Source organism: Poecilia mexicana, unplaced genomic scaffold (assembly GCF_051168715.1).
Source record: "Poecilia mexicana isolate PSO_F unplaced genomic scaffold, ASM5116871v1 scaffold_19, whole genome shotgun sequence".
Lineage (NCBI taxonomy): Eukaryota > Metazoa > Chordata > Actinopteri > Cyprinodontiformes > Poeciliidae > Poecilia > Poecilia mexicana.
Window position 1 is genome coordinate 11,123,720 of NW_028263388.1, and position 15,333 is coordinate 11,139,052.

The 15,333-nt window shown below is 41.6% G+C and overlaps 1 protein-coding gene across 1 annotated transcript in view; it reads left to right on the plus strand.

The window, feature by feature from the left end:
* Positions 1-15,333, plus strand: part of lmtkb (lemur tail kinase 1 b) — a 55,933-nt gene that overhangs the window by 11,425 nt on the left and 29,175 nt on the right. The window lies entirely within an intron of this gene.

Here is a 15,333-nt window from a genome sequence, read left to right on the forward strand (position 1 = left end):
CGGTTTCTTTGATTGCTTCGACTGTATCTGTAATTATGAGAGAACTGCAGAAGGAACCTCATTTCCTGGGCCCCGTTTGGCCTCTCGGCTGAGGCATTAATGACAAATTGATCTGCTGTGAAGTAAAATGCGCTTTGTGAGGCGTCCACTTACCGTCTTCGCTCCGCTTAGTCTGTTTGCCGATCGCTGGACGAGTAGAGTTCAGCTCTGATGGGCGGACTGCAGAACGTCTGCAGATACAGTCGATACATAGGGATGTTGATCCTCTGTACACATCCAGAACTATTCCTGTCGCTATGCTGTGTGTGTGTGGTCGTTGTTTCTTATTGCCTGCCTTCCATCTCTACACGAGTCGTCTAGAAGCCGTCTCAGTGCGAACAGTATTACATCAGACTAGAGAGAGTCTGACTTTCATCAGGTTTCAGGGTGCACCAGCATAACAACGCAAACAGAATGAAGAACGGAGCAAATCACTCAGGAAAACGGGTCACAAAGTGAAACTGGTTTCATTAAACTTGAGCTTCTTCCCAGTATTCGCTCTTCTGGTAAAACAATCCTCATCTACCCTGAAATCTAAAGTAAATGTCCAGCTAATTACTTGTGGTTCACCATAGCTCTTGAAGATGTGCATAACTCATGCAGCAATTTAGTGTACTAGTCCGCAGCATGCTGAACATTGCACACATGAGGCCACTTGCTCAGAACCAAACTCTCTTTAGTTTTATTAAGATGAACACATTACAAAAAATTAAAGAGGCGGTGTTATGTATTTTCCAGGCACGTAGTAGCATTTTATAGCACAATCAAGTAACTGTTACCTTCAGTTGCTATAAAAAAACACTGCATATATCAAACATAACTTCAAACATAACTTTAAAGAAATTTGACTTCACAATTTGACGCCTTAAAATTGGGTCTCTGTCTCTTTAAGAAGCTCCTGCTCTTTCAGTCACTCCACCTTCAGCACGTCATCACAACAACATTCCTCTGACATTTTTTTTTTTTACCAGCGATTCCCTAAGAGGTAAGCAGATGCGTGGTTCCACCAGGTGCCTGCTAACTGCTGCTGCCACTAGTCTAGAGGAGCAGAATGCAGAGTTGTGGGGGAGAGTAAAGGATTTCTCAAACATGAATGAAAGAATCAAAGCAAAACTCCAGGTCTGTTTTTGATGAGGGAATGACATAGCATGGCGTAAAGCTCAAAAAAGTCGACTTAACATAATAACCTTTAAACATTTCAATATCAAATAAAAATATTAAATGACAGTTTCATACGAGGTGGAAAAAGACGAGCTCAGTACATCACCTGCCGTCCTCCTCAGTTTCCTCCCAGCACAGTGCCACACGTTATTGGCGAAGAGGTAAAACAAAAGGCTAACACATCTGCAAATATCCTTCTGCACTAACAGCTTTTCTGCTGTGCCACTTCAAGTTTAACATTTTTAACAACACAAAGCGTCATTTCAGTCCTGGCAGTCATAGTCTCATAAGATATCATCTTAATAATAAGAGAAAACTGGCCCAGTTCATTTAGGATGGAAGCTCTCTGCCTCATCGCCTTGAAATGATAAACTACAGAAGGAGCCTCTTCCTGCAGGACAAAACTTAATGAGAGATTAGTTTCAGAGAAAAGAAATTGTCAGTTGTTTATAAGGACTGTTTAAATCAGTGGCGTCCAAAATGAGCGTCCTGTAAGTTCTAGTTTTTCTAGTTTTTTCCCTGGTTTAACACCTGAATACAATGATGACATGTCAGCAGAACCTCTGCTGAACGCTGACATGCTGAGGATGTAGTTTGAGCATTTGAGTCAGCTGAGTTGGAGCACAGACTGCTATAAAAACTGACCCCTGAGGACCGAAGTTGGACAATACATGATACCAGATGAAACGAGGACGAACGATCTCTGGAAAGAAGTCAGTTACTGTGGAGGCGTCTGCTTTAAAATGTCGTTTTCATTGTCAAGCCCCCCCCCCCTCAATTTTTACTCTCTTTCAGATGATAAAAACATCCAAACAGGATTCATACAGTCAAGTATTTTCAAACTCTGGAGATCAACACACCTCTGGGTTATTAAAACAGCATGGTTTCTTGTCTTTCCCACTTTGAAGAATGGCTGTATTATTTAAAAACTACAACAAAGAGATCAGTAAGATCAGAGATCAGTAGGAGTGATCTCTTTGTTGTAGTCCCTGAAAGTCAGAGAGTAAAAGACCTCTGGTGTGTTTTAGTGCTGAAGGTCATCAACGTAATTTCTGAAAAACCTGCAGCTGGCTTTGTTTAAAATACCTAAGGCTATTATCCCAAACTTTTACAGCTCCGGTCTTTTGTATTGAGCCAGTTATTGTGAAACCACCTCTATATAATGTAATAAAAACAGAGTTATGTCTATTTTAATCAACACTAAGATTTTAGGTTGGGATAAGCTGTTGAGTAATCAAGTTGTCTGTAGATGTTCTGAAGTAAATTGTTAGGGTTTGTTTACAAAAAAAATAAAATCTGGCGTCGCCTGCCTTCAAGTAAACATCAGAGAGGTTAAAAACGCTTTTGACTCCTTTTATAAAACCCACAGAACAACACGGACTCGTGCCGCTTTATCCCACCTGAAGATTTCCACGTGGATGCTTGTTCGCCCTGCGTGGCGGCTGACCCCACTGACCGCCCACACACCCTCACAAAACCGACGCGCGCATCGGTAGAAAATAACACATCCCCATCCTCCATCAGCCCGTCCCCATGGCAACGCTTCTCACACCATTAAAGACCACTTTGAGCAATCAAGGCCTGAGCGAGAGGATAACGGATTTCTTTTTAATGCGCTCCATTGTAGTTCCCACGTGAGGCGCGGATGCTGCACGTGAAGCCGCTGCATGTTGCCGTGAGTGACGGGTGGTGATGTTTTTTTTGTTTTTGTTTTCTTTTTCCCTTCTGCATTCTCTACACACCCCATAACTGTTGCTGCGCTGCTGTCACCGGGCTTGCGTGTTGTGTGAGCAAGGATGAATTGCTCTAAAAGTGGTCATCTGGGTTGTTGGTGTGTGTGGGGGTGTGTGTGTAAGTGTTTTCACGTTGTCTGGGAATGTTTGCTCCAGTTTCTGGTCTCAGAAGATCGCCCTTTCTTGCTTTTGATCGTATGAACTCATGCAATATTCAGAACGCTGGTCGGGTCGACCATTGAGTCGAGTCAGATGCTGTTGCCGTCGAGTGTCGCTGCGGCCACACGGCGGCACACATCTTAGTTTTATTTACATGACGCATATTTATATTTCTCCACCCCCATACAAAACCTCGGTATCCCTCATCTTTTGAGATTAATTGACCATGTTGGCTGAAGTACTTACTCTAAATATGTAAATTACATTGACATCTCACTCTGAATCCATAGGGTTTCATTTTAATTCTAGAGGTTTTTATGCTTTCTCAAATCACGCCTTCAGCGAAGAGCCCACTGCGTTCTTGACACACCCTTCAAACACCATATGCGTCCCAATTATTCTTTTTAATATGGCATCGGATTGAAGTTCCTGTACTACATTAAGACCTGTCTTCAGAAACTTGCAGTTAAAGGCAAGGACCAAATGAGAGGTAATAAATGAACCAGCAGGTTTTTCACACCATGTAAACCGAAGTCGATGTTCTTGCAAGATTTAAACTTAAATGAGCACAGAAAGACTGAAAATAGAGGAGAGAAATTAAACCCAGACTCGTGCAAGAGAGAAAATAAGTGTCATAAAGAGGACTAAATGTTGAAAAAAGGGACAAGGTTACAGTCAAGAAGAGCACAGTTTTCATTTTCAGAATAAATATAAACAGAAAAAGTAACACACGCACACACACACAGACACACACACACACTCAAGGAGCAGAGTTTTGAGAGCTCTTCTTCTAAAGAGACATGAACTTGCATCTAAAAAATAGAAAACCTAAAAGGTGCAGGAGAAAAAATAACAATAATTTTTGCATACAGTGCTGAGCTGCAGCTTCAAAACTGAAACAGAAACCGTCTTTAAATAATATTGTTTTTCTGCAAGCTTTTCTCCTAAGCAAACTTTTACGTGATCCATTTATTCATTTTTATCAAAACGTTTCTCTCTTGCAAAATGTGATCTAAAATCTCAATGGGATACACTGTTTAATTTAAATACAGATCCAATTAAAAAAAAAAAGTCATGTTTATTTACTTTTGGATCAAACTAACAGATAACTTTCCTCAATCAATGTTTGTCCTAAACTATGCATGCCCTGATCAAAACAGGGCATGCAAAACCTCCTCCCATCCGACAGCCACCGGTATCTGCAGGAATTACACCCAGCAGTGAACGCTGTCCCAGTTCAGGCACTGGTTACGTAAGAGAGAACCATGAAGTCTTCATGTGAACATAAAAGGAAGCTATTTTCGGTAGATGTTGTGCTGCATGGAGGAGACATTTACCTCATCCATTAGGCACAGCATGCACCCACTTCCCTGCTCATGATCATGTCACCAGATCCCAGGTGCAGAAAGCTGCCGGTCCATCATGTTGTCATCCTTGTTCCGAACGGCAACAACTAAAACCATGTACTTTTTAAAATGTATGTTTTATTCTTTTTTAGCTGGAAGCTCTTCAGACACAACGTCTTCAAGCATAAAGCCACCTCACACGTAGCCGCACACTGAAATCAGGCAGGCTCATATACTAAAAAGAGTCGCCATGGCAACCGGAGATTGAAGCGGGCGCAGCGCAGGGGTTGGGGGCCACTTTAGATGGCGTCCGCCGCGCCCTGTGATCGCGCATAATCAAGGTGGAAGTGTATCAGAAACGTGGCCAGCATCTCTCATTAATGGTTAGAAAGGACGGTGAAGAGCCGCTCCTCTCTCTCTCTCTCTCTCTCTCTCTCTCTCTCTGTCTCTCTCTCTGTTTTTGGAGAGAAAACACTTGATTAGTTAAAAGCTGCTTTTATGCGCGACGTTCAGGAAAAACGCCGCCGCACAGGAGCGCGTTGGGCTGGTGGTCAGGATGATGCGCGCCGGTCTTTTTAATGTCTGTGATAATGATTGTAACGACCGGCAGCGAGATAGAAGCTAATTGGGTTTTCCTTTTCATCAAGGGTCATTTTGCAGACGGGTTTAGCATCATCTGCGGGTCAGGCCGCTGATTATCCTTCACGTTTTCGATCGCCTTAGGTTAAACCTAATATGAAACCTAATTAAACCGTTTTCTCACAAGGTGATCAAATTTTTGTTATTCAAATTCAGTTAAAAGTTTTATTGAAAATGCAAAGGAGACACGACGAAATAGCGCCTCTTTTCTATGTTCTTCTAGGGACTGCTGAGTTTTTTTTTTGTTTTTTATTTTTTCAACTTTTCAAACAATCATACAGAAATACAAAAAAAACATGGGCATGTTGAGGAAGGAGATAGGTTCAGCATGAAGGAGTTTTGGTGAGAAATATGTGAATCTACTCCAGAACAAAAGTTGAATACCATGTAGTGATGAAGTCAGAGACAAAGACCTCTTGTTATCATCTTGTGGTTAGTAAAACTATAGGTAAACTTTAAGTGTGTGGCAATGATCACCACCATTACATTTGGAGTAAAGACAGGGAAGCTTGTAAGCCTTAACAATTCCTTAACAGCAGGAATTATAGCATCATGTTGTGGAGACTTTGCGACAGGAGGAACCGGTGCGCTTCAATATGTGAAAATGTTGAGGCAACATATTGAGACATCAGCCTAGAAGTTAAAGGTTTGACCCAAATTGGTTTTCCAAATGGACAATGACTTAAAGCCAGTAGGTAAATTAGTGATAAATGAGTTATGAACAAGTATTTTTGTGTTTTAGAAGACTCAAAAACCAGATCCTAATTCTATAGAAACCAGTTACACCAGTTTAGTCAAGAAGAATGAGCCAAAATTCAAGTAAACTATTGTGAAACAGTTGTAAAAGGACACCAAAAATGAAGTCATGCAGTTTAAAAAGCAGTTGTACCAAATAGTAAGGAGTGTATGTATATCAGACTTGACTGATCACCAAAAAGATGTTGGTTTGTCTTCCAGTCATTGTACAAAGCAGCAGGTTTCAAAATGGCGACTGTTGCAAGTCTCGCCTACTTTCATTCGCTGCCTTCTCAATTCAAATTGGCCAATCACATCAGCAGAAAAAACTAAACAGCTTAACTTTTTCGTAGATAACGGCAACATTCACAGTTATTTTAGTAATGAAATATGAAGCAAACATGCCATGCATACATATACACAAGCCATTTTATGATTCACTTTAACACTTTGACTTTCTACACATCATCAACCAATCAAACTCCTCTTGCATTTAACACCTCACATCCTGTAAAATTGCTGCATTGGAGGTTTGCTTCCTCTTTAGCCGTAAGACAAAATGGCTGCCGCAGAAGACACACTCACACGGTAGCAGCCGATCGTCAACATTGTTCAGGAGTCGTCCCACGTCTCCATGCTTCCTAACAAATAGTTTTCACAATTTTTGTGCTTATGACATGAAATCCTAACTGGCCTAAATCAGACCATGAGAAAAATGTTTTTTGTTTTCTTTTTTGCATGGTGCATGTATCTGGTTTCAGCTGCAAGTCGTATAAATGTGCTTTTAAAAAAAATGAGAAGAAATTCAGTGTTAAAAAAGAGAGAGAGAGTTCTTCCTGTTCAGTCTAATGGCTCAGAAGCAGAAACTGCTTTCTCTCGTCTGCGGCGAAGGCGCCTGGTGACCTGCAGCACTTAGCAGAGGGTGGAAGGTGGAGAAGGTCGTGTTGAGGGTGAGATGAGACTCTGAGAATGTTTTCGATGTGCACATCTAACGAGTGTCGGCCACATCTAGCAGCGATGGCAGAGGGCAGCCGCTGATTTTTCTCTCAGCTGTCTTTTGCTTTCTGAAGAGTCCTCTCGTCTGAAGCCAAACATCCTGCAGATCGCGCTGAGATGCAGCGTGCTCTCAATGCTAAAGACTGAACAGCATCAAAGCAACACCAACAGCTTTTCCTTTCAGCTGGTTTCTATTAGTGAACTCAAGTCGGGTCTTATTTATACATCTCAACTCTGTGGCCTCTTTCCTCTTAATTTGTTGTTTAAATAGTATATTTGGCGTAAAAAAAAAACAGTTACTGAAAAGAAAGCAAAACTATTCAAGTAAAGACTAAAACTGTTGCCTTGCTGGTTTACATTATGAGACCTTGAATTGCAGCATGACACGATTCAAGTTCAATGTTCAACTTCAATAGTGAAGAAGATTATGGTCTTGTAAACTGAATTCAAATGTTATTTAAAACTGAACTTTGTATTTATATAAACCCATTTTTTCCCCTGTCGTTAGATAAATTCATGCCTCCAAGTCTCTCCTATTTATTAGATATCATCTGCAGTACAAAAGTCCAATGATTTTCAAGAGATGCTTGCAGTGGTGGGCTTTTATCATATTAACAATTATCCAGAAAAACTTCTCATCATGATAGGAATTTTGAATGATCATTAGCTCACTAAATCTAAGTAATGATGTTAAAAACAAACAAAATCTGTCAAATATTTTCTCCATTTTTATCGTTATCAGAATAGTACCACAAAATATCGCGATTCAACTCTAATTCTATCTCCCACTCCTCTGTATGCGATAAGCTTGTAACATAAGTTCATTAACTGTTTCTACTGTTGACTGAGCTGTGAGATTAAAGTCAGAGCTCATAAGCGCTGCACCACGAGCTACAGAGGTACAGGTTCTGATTATCTGGATGTCCCTCATTAATGCGGCTTCACTCTAACAATCAACAGCCGTTCTTTTTGTTTTTAACGACGGCTGCAGCCTCCGAGCGGCTCTATCTGTAGTGCCACACGATGCTTTACATTATAGCCCCGCTAATGACGACGAAGAGTGCGAGAAGAGTGTTACGCAACGTCTCTCTCGCTTGATATCCGAGATGTGATGTATCTGAGCGTGTGCGCTGAGAGCCGGCAGCAACGGAGAGATTTGTTCTGATCCAGCTGACTGTAAAGATTCAGCTGCACTCAGAGTCTGAGGGGGGTGAGAACAGGGAGAAGAGGGGCGACGGAGAGGCGGGCCAGAGCAGAGAGTGAAGCGTAACCAGCTCCGCCGTCTGATCTGTGGTGGTATGTGTTTTCCAAGTCATTAAGACTCAGCAGCTGAGATGATTCATCCAGATAAAACCTCAAACAGCAGGACGGCTTTCCGCTTCGTTCTGCCAGGTTTACTCAGGTGCGCCGTCTTGCATATCTTCCTCTGGTCTGGGTTACACGGCGTCATCAGGCCTTTTCCCTGTTCTTCCACTTTAATGCAATCTAAACGCGCACGCTTAATGGTGCTGCACCTACACGAGCTCTTGTTATGTTTTCACGCTTCGCTGCAGCAACACACGAGCTGCAAGCTTCAGAGGACCACAATCCCCCTTTGTGTGTGTGCGTGTATATGTGTGTGTGTGTGTGTGTGTGTGTGTGTGTGTTGCTGCTGCAGCTTCACGGACGTGGTAAATGCCAAGCTTTCTCTGCAAACACACACACTGAGTGATATTCTCTAGTTGACATCTTGACAATTACTCTGCTCAGTGAAGCTGCTCGCTGCATATTACAAGATCTAGAAAAGGGGTTTGGATGAGCTGCCTCCCGCTGTGACAAATGTGATGATGCCGCAGAAACGCTAATAGGGACTCAAAAGGTGATCCATCCCAATTTTCTTGGGAATTTTAGGGACAATTACCTGCATTATTGCAGATGATTTAGGCCGTTTACAGTAGATTTCCTTTATTGAAACTTGAGTTCCTTCACGGGTAAAGTCCTGATGCCATTAGAGTTTAAATATCAGACTCAGCCGTGACAAATTATGGATGTTTAAAGGTGTACACACATTTACAATCATCACTGTTCTAATGAGAAAAGCAAAACACACCCTCTTACAATTAAAGGATTTTACATCTCGGTACATATTAAAAACGATCTGGCCTTCACCTGATTCTAAATCTGTTCAAACTGCTTCACAGAGATGAGGTCAAACTGGAAAAGCTGTTTGTGTGAAAACCAAACACACCCCACGATTCAAAAACCTTCAGCCAGAGGAACTCAGCCTTTGTTTTCTGGTTGAAGAACTTCAGACTTATCTTCTTTCCCACATTGCTTCATAATTTCCATGATCCAGTTTGTGTAGCTGTTGGGAAAGAAGTTAAACTTGGTGTAACATTTATTTCATTCATAACTCACAAAATTGGTTAATATTTGAATATATAGTAAAATACTAAAAAGCATCAATAAAGTTTTTTACGGCCGTTGTCATTATCTTGGTCGCTACATGACCTGAAAGGTGCTTTGTTGGGCAGATTGTGGGGAAGAGAAACATGGACATTCTGCACAAGGCGTAAACAGTAGATGAATAAAGATGTGAATAATGATCCTCTGTGTGGAGCGATGTAGTTCTGAAAGCGTTAAAATGACTTGACGATCCCTGTGAAGGACGATGAGCAGAACCAGTTGCTTCTACAAGTCCGTTCCTGATATCTGATGTTGAGCACACCTGCATTTGAAAACCAACAAGCTACTAAGATTCCCTTTTCCAAGTGCAGCTTTGCAATTTTGGCTTCAATAAGCAACAACCGTATAAAATCTTTTTTTCCCAATCTCAATAGTTTGTTTTTGAATTATTAAGCGCTCCTAATCTCAGAGAACAAAAGCACAGAAACAAACCCACTTGCATGCGTTCATGCCATAAAATCACATCGTCCCAGGAGAAAAGCCATTTCAGGATGAGAATAAAAGGAGAGTATAAACAAAGCAAGTGCCCTTTATGTTTTTCTATGTGATGGGAGGTCAGAGGAAACAGATCGCGCTGCTGCTTCTCTTTGTGTTTTGACCTTTTAACGGATCACACGGGCACACAGAGATCACTGCGTTGTCACACACAGTCAGATGCACTCCACAGCTTTGGTTTAAATATTAAAGAGTAAACTGAAGCTCACGTGATGAGCAACAAGTCGGGCATCGAAAGAGAAAAATGGCAGAGGATTGCTAACAGCTTTGAGCTAAACCTTGATGTGCTGACCAAAGTTCATCACATCAGCATTTCAGATGAGCTACAGCTGCATGATTGGTATTTTCTGTTTGTTTTCCAAAGTCTAGTAAAGACAGATGCATGCACCAGTTTTTCTGTCTGGTTTTGACAAGGGAAACTTCATTTCACCAATGTTTTAAAAGATGGTGCCTCGGATTCCTCGCTTTCTCATTCAGCGTCTGTTTGAGTGCCGACTTCTAACCTTGGATTTTGACACCAAAAATGGTGACTTTTGTTTTACCTACATAAGTTTTGAGGACATTCTAATCCATTCATTTATTGATATTAAAAACACACTTAACTCAGTGACTGTAAGGGACTGTGGTCATGCAGTGACACGGAAACATAGAGCCGTATGTCATCAGCACGTGTGTCGCAAATGATACTGTAGTGCCACAAGGGGAGCATATAGATGATAAACAAGGGTGGCCTGAAAGTACAGCCTTGAGGAACCCCACTGATGATCTTTGCTTATTCAGATTTCTTTAATAACACAACTTAATCCGGGTGTTCTGAAGCAGATTACCTCGGTACCAAAACACTCCAATCTTTTCAGTCTATCAATCAGAAAGTTACGGTTGGACGCAGCACAGAGCATCCAACCCACTGCTTTTAAGGTGGAGCTCATTCAAACCTTTACCATCCCGCTGGGAAAGAGTGAAAGAGAAACTAGGTGAACTGTGAAAGGGGAGGGAGCATTTTAGGAAAAGTAAAGAAGGTGAAACTCAGTTGGACAGAGATAAAGTGTAGTCTGTGCTAGACGGTGCAGGTGAGCCGATGGAGGGGTCGAAACCCAGCCTCGGGGGAGTTGGACGTTAGTAAGAGCCAAGCCTTTGTTGGGGCAGATAGACGAGGGTATACCTCCACCCCGCCGCCCCCTCTCTTTCATTTCTGCTGTCAAACAGCGTGGAAAACACGGCGACTCCAGGGACCCATGTTTCTGCCCCGCTCCATGTTGGGAGCTCAGGATCCCAGCTTCCTGTGTAATTTAGTTTCCTGTACGTGGGCCGCCTGATGCAGCAAGCAGGGAAGGCCCAACTCCCACATGAGTCACTAATGCTCAGCATCGTTTAGTGCAGCATCCACACTGTAGCCGCTAAAGAGCAGCAGGATGAGGAGAGCTGCGAAATGGAAGAGAGAAAGGTGAAGACATTTAGAGGAGAGGTGAAAGTAAAATGGCATGATTGTGAGGAATCTATGGAAAACTGACAAAATGTAAGTTTTTTTTTTTAGATAGACATGAAAAGGTTTATTTTGTTTATCTAATCTTTTGATCTGCTCAAGAAGTTTTTTGGTCTTCTTTTGTATAATCTGAATAGATGGAATATTTATTGGATTTAAGGGGCACTATTATGCATTTTCCAGCCTCGCTATAGCACAATAAAGTAACTGTGTTATCTTCAGTTGTTATAAAAAAAATGCTACAAATATCAAATGTGACTTTAAAGAAATTTGACTTTGTGATTTAACGGCTTAAAATTGGGCCTCTGTCTCTTTAAAATCTTCTGCTCTTTGTTAAACTCCACCTTCAGAAAGTCATCGTTTGTACTCTGAAAAATGGCTCATAAAATGAGCTCAGCTGATGCGAAGTCCCACCAGATGTTTGCTAATTGCTGCTGCTAGTCTGAAGGAGCTGAGTGATTACAGTATTTCTCATGTTAGAATCAAGGCAACACTCCAGGTTTGTTTTCAATGAGGGAATAACTTTAGAACATGCAAAGCAGTCAATTTTACGTAACACTGCCTCTTTATCACCTTTGAATTTGCAGCTTCAACAAACACACAAATATCTGAGGTGAAACTGTTTCTGCAGAAAAAGGCATCAGTGGAGCATTAACATTTGTTGGGAAAAAAAAGCATTTCTTTGGAAGGAGTTTATTTCCCATTAGGAAAAATAAACTGTGTATTGAAGAAGAGCTGTCAGAAAATATAAACTTTAGTTGTTTTTTTTTATTTACTGCGGTTTAAGCTGTCAAAATTAATCACAACTTGTCATCTGTTAAATTGATGTTACCAGGTGTGATGTTTTTTTTTATTATCTTGCCATGGATCCTAAAATGCCCACTGTGATTTATTAAAAAACCACAGGTTCCACTTATTTCTCTTCATTTTCACACACTTAGATACAGGACATGGTTCTGTAAGTTCCTTCTAACAAGAATTATTCTATCAGTCCAATTTATTGTGTGCAATCACAGATGTATTAATCAAAAAAAGTTACATTTATTTAAGGACTTATTTAGAGCAAAAGGGCTTCACAAACTAATTTCTAATGTCTTACAGTGATTTGCGGGGAAGAAAAGAAAGGAACGAAAGGCAAACGTACTATTTTGGCTTTGACTCACTTATTGTTCAGAGACTGAGGCCGATTTTCTGCAGCGAAAATAATAAAAAAAAAACCTTCAAAGTGGTAATTACGCCTCCTGGAAGTGTTCATAAAAACATTTCATCTGTATTTTTTTGTTCAGCCTTTGAGTGAGGGGAAAATACTTGATTGTCTTCATTCAGTTGTTTTTCTTTTCTTCCTGGGTCGGCCTCTGCGAGCATTTGAATGAGTCTGAACTGGATTTCAGGGAAGACGTCGCCATAGAAACCAGCTGATTTTTATGTATTCGTTGCATCTTTTTTTTTTTTTTTTACCGGCTCCGCGTGAGTCAGTCGCCGCGGCAGCTGCTCGTGAACCTCCGGTCGTGTTGACATTCAGATTGCTGTCGGTGTCGTTTGTTTGTCCGCGGAAATGTGAGCGTCGCCGTCGTTCCTGCGAGCGACCGGATCGCCTCGCACTTTGACCTTTGACATTTCACCGTCAGACCGTCGGCGTTGTCCATTTCACGCGCTGTTTGAACCCAATCACGCTGGATTAGCCACCTTCGTCCGTCTGTTTCCCCTCCTGTCACCATCACATTCTGCATCTGTGTGATTTCTTCGGGAATGATGACTCCTCTCGTTGTCATGCCCGGCCTCCGTCCCCGGCGGAAAGTGTGGTGTCAGCAGCAGCAGCAGCAGCGGGCCGGAGAGGGGAGCGATGATTTATCCGCCCTCTGCCAGCGTTTGTGACGTTGCGTCTGTGTTGGCTGTGAGAGCTGAAGCTTTATCTCTGTCACCGCTTTGGCGCACAGATACACTCATGCAGACATCGCAGCGAGGAGCTTGTATCGATTGTATCCGTTCCTTATCTTCTGTTTACAGCCTCCAGGTCTTTTATTTTCTTATTTCACTTTGTATTCAGGAGAGGGATTTTTTTTTAAGAGTAAAGGGATAAAGCTGGACTACTTTAGCAGTAAAACTTACCCAGGACACTTGCACAGCCTTTTTCCACTCCATTAGCTCAAAGTAACAATCAAAGTGTGGCTTGTCTGCTGATCCTGCAGACAAGCCTGACGCTGAATTTCTGACACACACACGCACGCACGCACGCACACACACACACACAAAGCCTTAAAGTATGTGTGCATGTCAACATGAAGAAAAAAATTAAGAAAAAATATTTATTTTTTGTTTTGGACCACTTATTACCTTAGCTTAGGTATAAAACACACCAAGTCTTTGACAGTAATCACAGCACTGCTGCACAGAAAAATGCTACACCACAGGTAGGCCTGTCACACTAAACAATAAATCAGTTAATCACATGATAAATTAAAAGAAACTCAATCATTTTCATTTGCTTGATTCATCGTTTTTCTCTCTCTCTCTCTTTTACCAAAAACTGACCGATACAGATTTTCAATCTGGCTCAACTCTCCATCTCTTTTTTTAAAAGACAATTTGGCTTACAGAGACTCCATAATTCATTTTATTTGTTGTTTTCATTATTTATCTTGGACTTTCCAAATGTCTCCTGGTTCCAGTGTTTAAAAGTTCATTAGAATTTAAAGGTTGTTGATATTTGAGAATATGTTCTTGCATTTTTATGCCATTACTGCCGTTACAGTCTTAAAACAACAATGTTATCCTTTATCGCAGCAAGTTCTGGGACAATTTATCATCCATCAAACTTTATGGTGACAGGCCTAACCATTTTCTTTTTGGGCCACATCAGGATCATAAATATCCTCAAAAAGCTGCTGTGGCAGAATGTATTGATAAAACCCACACAAAAAAACTGCTGAAATATTAATAAATAGTTCCCTCTGCATTCCATCGAGTGTTTCTTGAAATTAAATAACGCTGAACGTCTTTTCACATTGATGGAATTTGGCAGAATACGGATAAAGCTGCTTTGATTTGATCGATACAGTAATATTTCTGACGGTTCTGTTTATGTCACAGAGTTAAAAACTATAAAAACTAACCTGTCGTCTGTGAATCGTCTCCCGGTTTTCTGACGACCTGTTTGGTTCTTTGCCAGTCCCTCGGGACACAGGACTTGTTCCCACGGCGATGACTGATGGACGGGTGAAGCCATTACCTGCTCCAGAATCCCACAGTGAAGGTTCAAAAAAATATATTTCTCTTGGTGTTCAACATGATTCCTAATTTTTGGCCATGCCTTCCAGTTTGGTTTTAGTAAAATATTCCCTACTTCTCGATGCTCATTAAGTAACAAGCAGCAACTTCCAGCTGTGTGAAACAACGTGAGCCGGTTCAGTTGTCCTCAGTTGGAAGTACGAGAGGAAGAGGCTGACCTTTAAAGCTGCCATCAGCCAAATCTGCATCTTGACTTAAATCCTTTTCTTGCATTCTCTTTGTGGTTTCTGTCTTGTTCACCCTCACGTTTGCGAACCAACAGAAATCCTTTCATTTCTTCTCCTTAAGCCTCGGTAACTGTAATGATTCCTGCTATAAAGATATTTTCCATCCTTTCAGCGGCTTCATGATGCCGATCACGTTACCTCTCCTGTCCGGGCCGCGTTTTAAGATGAGCCTCTTGGCTTGTTCGGCTTCCTTCATCCCTAATTGGGATCGCTTTACAGAATCTTCCTCTGGATTCAGTCCAGCCCTTCAGAAGTTCTCACTTCTGTCTGCGCTGAGCTGCGGCTGCATGAAGGATACGTAGCGTCTGAAGAGCTCGGCTGATCCAGGTGGACGAAACGGTTGTGCTGCTGTCCGTTTTGTCCCGTGATATGACGCACTGACGCACTAGCCCAGTTCAACTAGTACAGCCGACTTCCTGTTCCTCAGAAAACATCGCTGCCATGTTGTGCGTCACTGGGTCAGAAACATGAGAGCACGCTCGCTTTCAGGTTTTAGAAATGCACCTTTTCACTTTTCAGATTTCATTTGAACATTTCAAACACAAAACGTTTAGCCCATAGAAGCGTGATCCACTTACCGCCGACGG